This window comes from Heptranchias perlo, chromosome 14, assembly GCF_035084215.1.
Source record: "Heptranchias perlo isolate sHepPer1 chromosome 14, sHepPer1.hap1, whole genome shotgun sequence".
Taxonomy (NCBI): domain Eukaryota; kingdom Metazoa; phylum Chordata; class Chondrichthyes; order Hexanchiformes; family Hexanchidae; genus Heptranchias; species Heptranchias perlo.
Genome location: NC_090338.1, coordinates 20742542 through 20754861, shown reverse-complemented (window position 1 = coordinate 20754861; position 12320 = coordinate 20742542). Strand labels below are relative to the sequence as shown.

The 12320-nt window shown below is 42.9% G+C and overlaps 1 protein-coding gene across 1 annotated transcript in view; it reads right to left on the bottom strand.

Moving 5' to 3' along the window:
• Nucleotides 1–10808, bottom strand: part of tenm2a (teneurin transmembrane protein 2a) — a 1632827-nt gene extending 1622019 nt beyond the window's left edge. Inside the window, exon 1 of the mRNA XM_067996099.1 lies at nt 10753–10808. The gene's annotated coding sequence lies outside the window, so the exon portion shown is untranslated. The remainder of the gene's footprint in view (nt 1–10752) is intronic.
• Between the last annotated feature and the right edge of the window lie 1512 nt (nt 10809–12320).

Here is a 12320-nt window from a genome sequence, read left to right as displayed (position 1 = left end):
ATCCTGCGCAGAGATTCTGTAAGTGTCACATTTACTTCTTCTCCAACTTGGTAGATAACATCCCCGTTATAAAGCAACATATCTCAGATTCATGATTAGCAGAGCCACAGGAGATAGAATCATAGAATTATTGTATCTTACAGCACAGAAAGAGTCCATTTGGCCTGTGCCGGCTCTTTGAAAGAGCTATCCAATAAGTCCCATTCGCCTGCTCTTTCCCTCTAACCCTGCAAATTTTTCCTTTTCAATGTGGCACAATAACAACCATCTTATAAAACAATTGCAATTATTATCATACATGTAAAAAATAACAATGGCAAGCCATTATCCACCACAATATATAAATAAAATGGCAGACCATCAGGGATGGATCGATAAGGAAAGTGTAGTCTTTTCTTGGTTTGGACTTACTTAAGATCTCAATACCATCCCCAAATCACACAAAGGCCTTTCAAATACATCTGCTAGAATATAAAAATAATGAGGATGTAGAGCCAGCTGGAGGAGAAAAAAGGCACAGGACATGGAAGTGATAGAATAGAAAGCTTTCAAAATAGCCATGTAAAATTTATCAAAGAAGTATCTCTTATGTTTCAAATTGTTTAAGTAAAGGGTAGGTAAATAAAAAAATTGTAATTAACATCCGATTTCTTTATCTCCTGTGATAACAAGAGGTATAATTGCTATGTTGATATGTATAATACATTTTAAAAGTAAAGTTTTTTTGTTAAGCTATTCTTTTACTGTTTATTTACTTAGCTTTGGAAAGACCCGTCACTTGAAAAATCTCTCTCTGTATGAAGTAGCACATCAGTGACAGTGGAAATAGATGCTGCCCCCCACATCCTCCTCTCCACTCTTGCCCTCAAGACTGAACTTTCAGAGGACAAATTGCTCTAAATGGCAAGACCCCAGAGTTACAAGCAGGATGGTATGCAGGTTAACTGCAGTTCTAAAAACCATGTGCAGCTAGTTAAACCACTTCAGAATGGCTTTAGGAGCAAGACGAACAGAATAGAGCAAACAGAACTGTGGTGGAAGACCACCATGCTTTGGAGAAGGCTAAATACAACCATGACCACATGCAAGCAGGTATCAGCTATGAGGGGGGGAGTAGGGCTAAACAGAATCATCAGCATAACCCAGCATGAATGACTCCAGAATGAACTATCTAACTTAGAAGCAATCATTCAGAACCTTTCAATGGCTGAGCAGCTATATCTCGATCTCCAGATTCAACCCATAGCACAAAGCTTCCTTCCGCCCAAGTAAGAAAGCTTAAAGAAAACTACAGTTTTTTTTTAAAATCATTTCTATCTATAAGGATGCTCCATTCACTTGATTGTTTTTAAAGTCAATCAATATGCCATAAATCTCAGGAATATGATAATTTTTCCTGAATTTCAATATTGGTCCTTATTTTAAAAAGCCATTAGCGGTGCCCATTTTTAAATTGGAAGCTTGATACACAAGTCATCTATACTCAATATCGCTGTACTATGGAGCAATTGCCTCCATTAACAGCAGCTGGAGTATTCTTGAGGCAACAGGATTAACTGTGAGGTGTTGTGTCAAGAAGAGAAATCTTGTCGCATTAGGAGAGATGAATTGGTTCAACTGAAATGAAGGGGAGAGTTATCAGGAAGACAGAGATAAAACCAGTAACATCTTGCCTATAATATCAACCATGCTAGTATCAGATTCAGCTCAAATCACGATGGCCTGAATTGTACAAGATTTGCCAGGATTTAAATGGAGCGCTTCCATTCATTTGCCTGCAGGTACCAACTTGCTGACATATGTATCCTCCATCAAAACCTCTCGGACTTTTACAGCAGCGTGTTTCCAAGTGGAACATCATTTGTTCTAGTTTAGTCCTCAGGGTGCCTAATAATCCAGCGATGTATGATATGAGAAAAAAACAACTAGGTTTATTATTCTGGGTTTAAAATCGCTTAAAATGCAGCAGAATACAGAAACTTCTGCTAGCGTACAGATTCCATGTTGTGCATTCACTGACTTCTCTAGTTTCTGTTTAGTTGAAACTTTGATGCTTATGGGAATGTCTGCAAATATTACTGCTACAACTGATATTACAGGGCAGACATACATGTTTTTGGCCAAGAGATGTTAGGGAGAGGCACTGCTCTGCTGAAGGCTGACTTGCTCAACTCGTTATATAAAAGATGTCATCATTACCATAAGGTGACTTAACCCTAACACGCTATTCTGGGCAACCCACAATTGGCCATGGCCATACCTGAAACGGGCAAGATGCACAGATGTATGACTGCCATGGGGTAACTTGCACTGGCATGCCACTTTGTCAAAGGCAAATCTTGAGAGCGAGTGTATCACTCTGCCATATATCAACAATTAGAACTGGAAACATCGAAATATAGAAACATAGAAAATAGGAGCAGGAGTAGGCCATTCGGTCCTTCGAGCCTGCTCCGCCATTCAATATGATCATGGCTGATCCTCTATCTCAATACCATATTTCCGCTCTCTCCCCAGACCCCTTGATGCCTTTTATGTCTAGAAATCTATCTAGCACCTTCTTAATTATATTCAGTGACTTGGCCAACACAGCCTTCTGTGGTACAGAATTCCACAGGTTCACCACCCTCTGAGTGAAGAAATTTCTCCTCATCTCAGTCGTAAATGTCCTACCCCATATCCTGAGACTGTGACCCCTAGTTCTGGACCCCCCCAGCCAGGGGAAAACATCCTCTCTGCATCCAGACTGTCTAGCCCTGTCAGAATTTTATATGTTTCAATGAGATCCCCTCTCATTCTTCTAAAGTCGACTGAATACAGGCCGAGTCGACCCAATCTCTCCTCATACGACAGTCCTGCCATCCCAGGGATCAGTTTGGTGAACCTTCGCTGCATTCCCTCTATGGCAAGTATATCCTTTCTTAAGTAAGGAGACCAAAACTGCACACAATACTCCAGGTGTGGTCTCACCAAGGCTGTATAACTGCAATAAGACATCCTTGCTCCTGTACTCAAATCCTCTTGCAATGAAGGCCAACATACCATTTGCCTTCCTAACTACTTGCTGCATCTGCATGTTTGCATTCAGTGACTGGTGTACAAGAACACCCAGGTCCCTTTGTACATCAGCATTTCCCAATCTATTACCATTTAAATAGTGCTCTGCCTTTCTGTTTTTCCTTCTGAAGTGGATAACTTCACATTTATCCACAATGTACTGCATCTGCCATGTATTTGCCCACTCACTCAACTTGTCTAAATCGCCTTGAAGCCTCTTTGCATCCTCCTCACAATCCCACCTAGTTTTGTGTTGTCAGCAAACCTGGAAATATTACATTTGGTTCCCTCATCCAAATCATTAATATATATTGTGAATAGCTGGGGCTCAAGCACTGATCCCTGTGGTACCCCACTAGTAACTGCCTGCCACCCAGAAAAAGACCCATTTATTCCTACTCTCTGTTTCCTGTCTGTTAACCAATTTTCAATCCATGCCAGTATATTACCACCAATCCCATGTTCTTTAGTTTTGCACCTCTTATGTGGGAATTTATCAAAGGCCTTCTGAAAATCCAAATAAACTGCAACCACTGACTCTCCCTTATCTATTCTACCAGTTGGATCCTCAAAAAACTCCAGTAGATTTGTCAAACATGATTTCCCTTTCATAAATCCATGTTGACTTTGTCTAATCCCATTGAAATGTTATAAGTGTTATCACATCCTTTATAATAGAATCTAGCATTTTCCCTACTACTGATGTTAGGCTAACCGGTTTGTAATTCCCTGTTTTCTCTCTCCCTCCTTTTTTAAATAGTGGGGTTACATTTGCCACCCTCCAATCTGCAGGAACTGTTCCATAATCTATAGAATTTTGGAAGATGACAACTAATGCATCCACTATTTCCATGGCTACCTCTTTTAGTACTCTGGGATGCAGGTTTTCAGGTCCTGGGGATTTATTGGCTTTCAGTCCCATTCATTTCTCCAGCACTATTCTTTTACTAATACTAATATCCTTTAATTCCTCCTTCTCACTAGTCCCTTGGTTCCCTAGCATTTCTGGGAAGTTATTTGTGTCCTCTTCCGTGAAGACAAAACCAAACTATTTGTTTAATTGCTCTGCCATTTCCATGTTCCCCATTATAAATTCTCTTGTTTCTGACGGTAAGGGACCTACATTTGTCTTCACTAATCTTTTTCTTTTTACATACTTGTAGAAGCTTTTACAGTCCATTTTTATGTTCCTTGCAATTTTACTTTCATATTCTATTTTTCCCCTCTTAATTAATCTCTTGGTTCTTTTTTGCTGAATTCTAAACTGCTCCCAATCCTCAGGCTTGCTACTTTTTCTGGCAACTTTATATGACTCCTCTTTGGATCTGATACTATCCTTAATTTCTTTTGTTAGCCATGGTTGGGCCGCATCTCCTTTTGTGTTTTTGTGCCAAAAAGGAATGTATAATTGTTGCAATTCATGCATTCATTCCTTAAATGTTAGCCATTGACTATCCACCACCATGCCTTTTAATGAAGCTTCCCAATCTATCATAGCCAACTCACTCCTCATACCTTCATAGTTTCCTTTGTTTAGATTTAGTACCCTAGTTTCAGATTGGACTACTTCACTTTCCATCTGAACCAAAGGTATTAAGGGATACGGGCCAAAGGCAGGTATATGGAATTAGATCACAGATCAGCCATGATCATATCAAATGGTGGAGCAGGCTCGAGGGGCTGAATGGCTTACTCCTGTTCCTATATTAATGAGGAATTCTATCATGTTATGGTCACTCTTCCCTATAGGACCCCACGCAACAAGATTATTAATTAACCCCTTCTCATTGCACAATACCCAATCTAGGATAGCTTGTTCCCTGGTTGGCTCCTCAACGCATTGGTCTAAAAAACCATCTCGTACACACTCCAGGAATTCATCCTCCACAGTATTATTGCTAATTTGGTTTGGCCAGTCTATATGCAGATTAAAGTCACCCATGATTACTGTAGTACCCTTGTTATATGCATCTGTAATTTCCTGTTTGATCCCATCCCCTACATTACTGCTACTGTTTGGAGGCCTATAGACAACTCCCACCAGTGTTTTCTGCCCCTTGATGCTTCTTAACTCCACCCAGGCTGATTCTACATCATGATTTTCTGAGCCAATATCCTTTCTCACTATTGCTCTGATTTCATCCTTTACTAACAATGCCATGCCACCTCCCTTTCCATTTTGCCTGTCCTTCCAAAATATCGAATACTCTTGGATATTCAGCACCCAGTCTTGGTCACCCATCAGCCATGTCTCTGTAATTGCTATTATATCATATCCGTTTACATCTATTTGTGCTGTTAATTCATCAACCTTATTACGAATACTTTGTGCATTTAGATACAGTGCCTTTAGATTTGTCTTTTTAACATTTTTAGACATCTGAACATTTTTTTGTATTATGGCCCTGTTTGTTTTATTACTATTTTTTTCTTACTCGGACCCTATTTGTTGTCTTTTGTTTGTACACTCTGTCCCTTCCTGACATAATTTGGTTATCCTTACCCCAATCGCGTTCCTACACTGCTTCTTTGTCTTTTCTCTTTAGCATTCTAGATTTCTCTCCACCGGGACCCTCCCCCCACTTATTTAGTTTAAAGCCCTATCTACCTCCCTAGTTATTCGATTCGCTGGAACTCTAGTACCAGAATGGTTCAGGTATAGTCCGTCCAACAGTTCAGCTCTCTCTTCCCCTAGTACTGGTGCCAGTGCCCCACGAATCAAAACTCACTTCTCCCACACCAATCTTTGAGTCACGCATTCATCTCCCTGATCTTATTGACCCTATGCCAATTTGCTCGTGGTTCAGGTAATAATCCAGAGATTACCACCTTTGTAGTTCTGCTTTTTAATTTAGTCCCTAGCTGCTCAAACTCTCTCAGCAGAACCTTTTTCTTAGTCCAACCTATGTTGTTTGTACCTACGTGGACCATGACACTGGAGCCTCCCCCTCCCACTCCAAGTTCTTCTCCAGCCCGGAGGAGATGTCCTTAACCCTGGCACCGGGTAGGCAACATAGCCTTCGAGATTCACGCTCCTGGCTGCAGAGAACAGTATCTATCCCCCTAACTTTACTGTCGCCTACTACAACCACCTTCCTTTTCACTCCCCCACTTGAACGGCTTCCTGTACCACGTGCCATGGTCAGTTTGCTCGTCCTCCACAAGGGTTGCAAGAACCTCAAATCTATTGGACAAGCACAGGAACTGAGGCTCCTGCAATACTACCTCCTGGATCCCCATACCTGCCTCACTCGCAGTCACACCCTCCTGTCCCTGACCACGTGTCAATTCTGAAGTATTTAATCTCAGGGGTGTGGCTGCCTCCTAGAGCAAAATGTCCAGGTAGCTTTCTCCCTCCCTGGAAGCCCTGAGTATATCAGAAGTAACATTCAAGAATGTCTTATAAAGATTTGAAATAAAAACAGAAAATGCTGGAGAAGCTCAGCAAGTCAGGCAGCATCTGTGGAGAAAGAAACAGAGTTAACGTTTCAGGTTAAAGATGTTTCGTCAGAGCTGGAAGATGTTAAAAGAGTTCAAGTTTTGGAGCAAGTACAGAGCCAGGGAAAGAAGGGAGGAGGGGAGGAAAGAACAAAGGGTGATAGGGTAGAGGGCAAGAGTGATTAAATGACAAAAGGGATGATGGTGTAAGGCAAGGAAGGTGGTAATGGGACAGGTTAAGAAACAAAAGATTGATCAGGAATAGCTGTAAATGGCAGCAGCAGAACCATTACCAGCACTAGCTGACCGAAAAAATGGGAGCAGTGGTTATGATCTGAAGTTAGTGAAATCAATGTTGAGTCTGCAAGGTTGTAAAATACCTAAACGAAAGATGAGGTGCTGTTCCTCGAGCTTACGTTGAGCTTGATTGGAACAGTGTAAGAGGCCGAGGACAGAGAGGTCAGAGTGGGAAGGGGAATTAAAATGGCAAGTGACCGGCAGGTCAGGGTCACACTTGCAGACAGAGTGGAGGTGATCAGCAATGCGATCACCCAGTCTGCGTTTGGTCTCCCCAATGTAGAGGAGGCCACATTGTGTGCAGCGGATACAGTATACTAAATTTAAAGAAGTACAAGTAAACCGCTGCTTCACCTGAAAGGAGTGTTTGGGGTCCTGGACGGTGGGAAGGGAGGAGGTGAAGGGGCAGGTGTTGGATCTCCTGCGCTCGCACGGGAAGGTGCCATGGGGAGGAGAGCGGGTGTTGGGGGTGATGGAAGAGTGGACCAGGGTGTCGCGGAAGGAGCGGTCCCTTTGGAATGCTGAAAGGGGAGGGGGGGGAAGATGTGTTTGGTGGTGGGATCGCACTGGAGGTGGCAGAAATGGCGGAGGATGATACATTGAATGTGGAGGCTGGTGGGGTGGAAGGTAAGGACAAGGGGGACCCTATCATGCTTCTGGGAGGGAAGGAAAGGAGTGAGGGCAGAAGTGCGGCAAATGAGACAGACACGGTCGAGGGCCCTGTCGACGACAGTAGAGGGGAATCCTCGGTTGAGGAAAAGGAAGATATATCAGAAGCACCGGTGCGGAAGGTGGTATCATCAGAACAGACGCGACGAAGATGGAAAAACTGGGAGAAGGGAATTGAGTCCTTACAGGAAGCGGGGTGGGAGGAAGTGTATTTGAGGTAGCTATGGGAGTCGGTGGGCTTATAATAGATATTGGTTGACAGCCTATCCCAGAAATGGAGATAGAGAAGTCGAGGGAGGAAAGGGAAGATGGACCAAGTGAAGGCGAGGGAACGGTGGAAATTGGAAGCAAAGTTGATGAAATTTTTCAGTTCGGGGCGAGAGCAGGAAATGGCATTGATACAGTCATCAATGTACCAGAAAAAGAGGTGAGGGAGGGACCTGAGTCGGACTGGAACAAGGAATGTTCCACTCCTACTCAGTCCCTTTTTTAAAAAAAACATTTGAGCTTGCTTCAGGTCTTTATGTAGATCTGACCTGCTTTACAAGAATGAGCTTTGCAGAGTTCATAACGTTTCTATCAGTCAACTCACAATATGAGCCCAGAATTTTCAATACAGCCCTCGAGGTATCAAAAAGAGCTAGACAGTGTTAACGGTACAGGGACAGCAACTAAGAAATAATACATCAAAATCTATCCCCTCAAATCGAGAGAGAAACACCCAGAAGAACCAACATCCAACAACAAAACCTCAGGCGATAAAATTTCTTGACTTCTCCCTTTTCAAAACACAAGTTTCAAAAAACAAAACGTATAAACAAGGGAATAGGAAAATGTGAAGACAAGAAAAGAAAGCCTTTTACATAATATCTTACAAAGATCCATGAAACACACCCACTGATAAATGATTTAAAGTGCTGAACAAGTACGAGACTACACGGAACATCTGGAAATGATCCAGAATTGAAATCAACACGACAACATCTGAGAAAAACGAACACAACAGCAGCAAGAAGGGAAAACAAAAAAAGAACTTGAACAAGCTACAAGAATATAGAAACAGTAATGACTAAGAGATGATTAAAGTGTACATGTGAGGAAAAGATAAATTGCAAAGGGAATCTGCATCATTACAAATTCACAAATAGTCATTGACCACTTAGCAAAAACAGACCATCAAATAAATTAACACCGCCGACTGCCAATCGAGGAATCTGCTTAAATGCGGTCAGAATAATGCAGGTACAAAACAGAAAACATACAAGAGCTCTGCTCCAGAAATAAAAATATACAGGGGCTTCTTTCCAAACTGTCATTGTAGATTCAATCATGGCTGATAAGATCCAAATTGGCACCTCAAAATGTCCTAAAGAAATCAAAGGACTGCAGCAAAGATAGAAAAAACTTTGAAGTTATGGTGAATCCTCAGTGTGCAAAGACTTTCCTTTAAGCCATAAATTCATGAATATATATGGTTTCAGAACACTTGGGTTCCCAGAGCTGCAGTGGTGTTATCTGAACTGCACCATTGCTAAAATTCTTTCTTGTTCCTGAAAGGTTCAACAGTATTAATACCTCACTGATCATAAAATCTTACAGCACAAAAGGTGGCCATGCGGCCCATCGTGCCTGTGCCGGTTCTTTGAAAGAGCTATCCAATGAATCCAACACCCCTGCTCTTTCCCCAGAGCTCTGTAATTTTTTTCCCTTTTCAAGTATATATCCAATTCCCTTTTAAAAGTTACTATTGAATCTGCTTCCACCACCCTTTCAGGTAGTGCATTCCAGATCATAACAACTCGCTCCCTAAAAAACATTCTCATCTCTCTCCTGGTTCATTTGCCAATTATCTTAAATTGTGTCCTCTGGTTATTGACCCTCCTGCCAGTGGAACCAATTTCTCCCTATCTACTCTATCACAACCCTTCATAATTTTGAACACCTCTATTAAATCTCCCCTTAACTTCTCTGCTCCAAGAAGAACAATTCTAGCTTCTCCAGTCTTTCCAAATAACTGAAGTCCCTCATCCCCGGTACTGTTCAAGTCACAGGGCATTTAATAGCCAACATTAAGTCAGGGATCAGCTTGAGTTAATTCAACATGACATTATAGTTCTTCAGTTTACTCCTGATAATTCGAGGTCATTTTATGCCCAAAGAAAAGTTTGAATTATCCAGTAATTCAAATCAAGCAATTACATTAAAATGGCACAGTAGCCCATTTAAGCTAATTCAAAAATTAAGTGACTTCAAATTAACAAGAGTAGACTGTATACCCCAGTTGATGTGTAAAAATCCAGGCCACTGATAGGGTAGTTTAGATATGCTTAGGTAATAACATACAACTAAAAAGTAATTTATAAGGAAAGCTCTCCACTGTTTGGATAGTCCAGGAAGTTCCTTGCATCCTCAATGTGATGAAATCAAAACACACCTCCTTGTCAACTATTCATTCCATCACAAGGCTTCAAAACTGTGGAACTCCTTACCTCTGTCATAATTCCCCATAATTTCTTCAGGGATTTAAAACTTAAGCTTTGTGACATCTAAACACAACTTTCTAACTGATCTCATTTTTTTTCAAATTTGCTGCGGCCTCACATTATGTGCAGTGCCCCTCATCTAGCTTTGTCAGTTTAAAAAAAAAATTCTAAGAAGGCACACAGAAAGAATAAAGCCAGATGAAGGCTCCCCTAACATCTAGTCTTTCCAGGGACTTCAATGGAGTTAAGGACAACTCCTTCCCCATTCCCTCCCGAAACCTGTTCTGTTCTAAAACACTGTCATCTGGAGCGTGTATGTTGAGGTTAAAATGCAGAGTTAACCATCACTTCAGGAATAAACTTATTTAAGAACGTATTCAATAAAATTTTATCCTGATTTCCTGGATCAAACAATCAAGAAGGTGGGTATTGCTTCCAAATTTATTGTTCGAGATTTGCAATGGGGAATGCACAGAATATCAGACCAGCACTAAAAGCAGCAACAGTAGCTCATTAAATGGGTCTCAGGATTATCTTTCAAACTGTTTCTTCATTCACTTCCAGAAGAATTTTACAACCCTCTCATGTGATCCAGATACTTGGCTGCAGCGAAAGGATTGTTTGGGGAAACGAATGGAAAACATGCCCGAAATATATTTGAGAAAGGAACAAACAAAATGATAAATACTAAATATGGTCAAATCTCATTACTACAAACACACAGGGCTCGATTTTAAAAGGGCAGTGGGATGGCAGCCGGGGGGAGGGGTCAATGAGTGCACGGCAAACCCGAATAATAAAAACTTACCGTTCCCCACGCGATCACGACTTAATTGGTGGCCATTAGTCTTGTTTCCGGGTTTGTTATCCAAAAGCTGCACAGTGGGCGGACTGCGCACCCACGTGACAGGCTGTAGGCTGGAGTGTCTGGATTTAAAGGATCATTGCTCTGATGGATTTTGCTAGACCAAAGAGCAAGAAGACCCAATGGAGCAGCACAGGGGCAAGGTTGTTCCAAGATTCAGTGATGCCTCACTTCAGGTGCTGCTGGCCCAAGTGAGGAGGAGGAGGGAGCTATTTTACCTGGCTGACAGGAGGAAGTGCCCTGCCTCTGCCACCAAGAAGGCCTGGCTCGAGGTGGCAGAGGAGGTCACCAGCAGGAGCAAAATCTGTCGCACTTGCGTCAAGTGCAGGAATTATTTCAATGACCTAACTAGGTCAGCAAAAGTGAGTACACTTACTGATTCTCCTGCATTCCGTGTCGCACATCCGCCTGCCTCCCCCCACCCCAACTCATTCTGCACTGCCATTACTCCTCACACCCACTTAAGGCTCATCCTCAACTTACTTGCACTTCCTGAGCAATTCCTCACCTCCCCATTTGTGACCCCACCACTACCATTCACCCCAATCCTCATCCAATGTGATATCTTTGTCTTATACTCACCCTCTGATGCACCTCATTCACGGTCAGCCTCACCCAAAGCAATGCCTCCATCGGTTGGCCACTTCACTCTCACTCACTCACACATCTGTACTTTCTCCCCTACTAGGAGAAGAGAGCACAAAATGTCCGTGAGAGGGCGAGGACTGAAGGGGGGCCACAACAAATAGTGATCCTCACAAAGGCAGAGAAGGAGGCCCTGGAGATCAGCCGCACCCTCGAGTGCCTGTCAGTCGGGGGCGGTGAGACTGGCACCCCACAAACGTGACACAACTTTAACATTCATCACACACAACATGAATTGATATTAATAATGATTGGCATGTTGAACACCTCAGTATGCTCAATGCAACATGACACATCTGTGATGATGCTAAATATTGCCTTCTGTTGTCTTACAGGCCCTTCAACGACTGCAGTGACAGGAGAGGGTGATTCCTTAGAGGAGCTCCTGGCCTCCGAGGGTGCACCGTCACATCTTAGCGAGCCATCCATCGGCGCAGATACCTGCACCTCGGCGGGTCCTAGTAGTCAGTTAATTGGGTTGGCACCTGGTGAGTCACCACACACAAGTGAGCACGAGCAGACATTGTCACAGGGGCAGCTGGGGAGGGTCTGCGTCGGTGGGCGCACTCCTCTCCAGGCTCTGCTCAGCTGGGCGCAGATGCTGAACCCTGGGGGCCATCCTTTAAAAGGAGAATGATCGAGGGACAGCAGCACATTTGCGAGGTGCTGGAACAGGTGCCACGCACACTCTCCACAAAAGCACAGAAGATGGAGGACTCCAATCCCTGCATTAGTGTAATGGTGGCACAGGTACGGGAGTGAATGTCTGAGAAAGTGTCACAGGGACGTAAGCAACTGTCTGAGACAGTGTCGCAGGTAACTGCTGAAATGTCTGCGATAGTGTCACAGGGAAGTACGGGAATGTC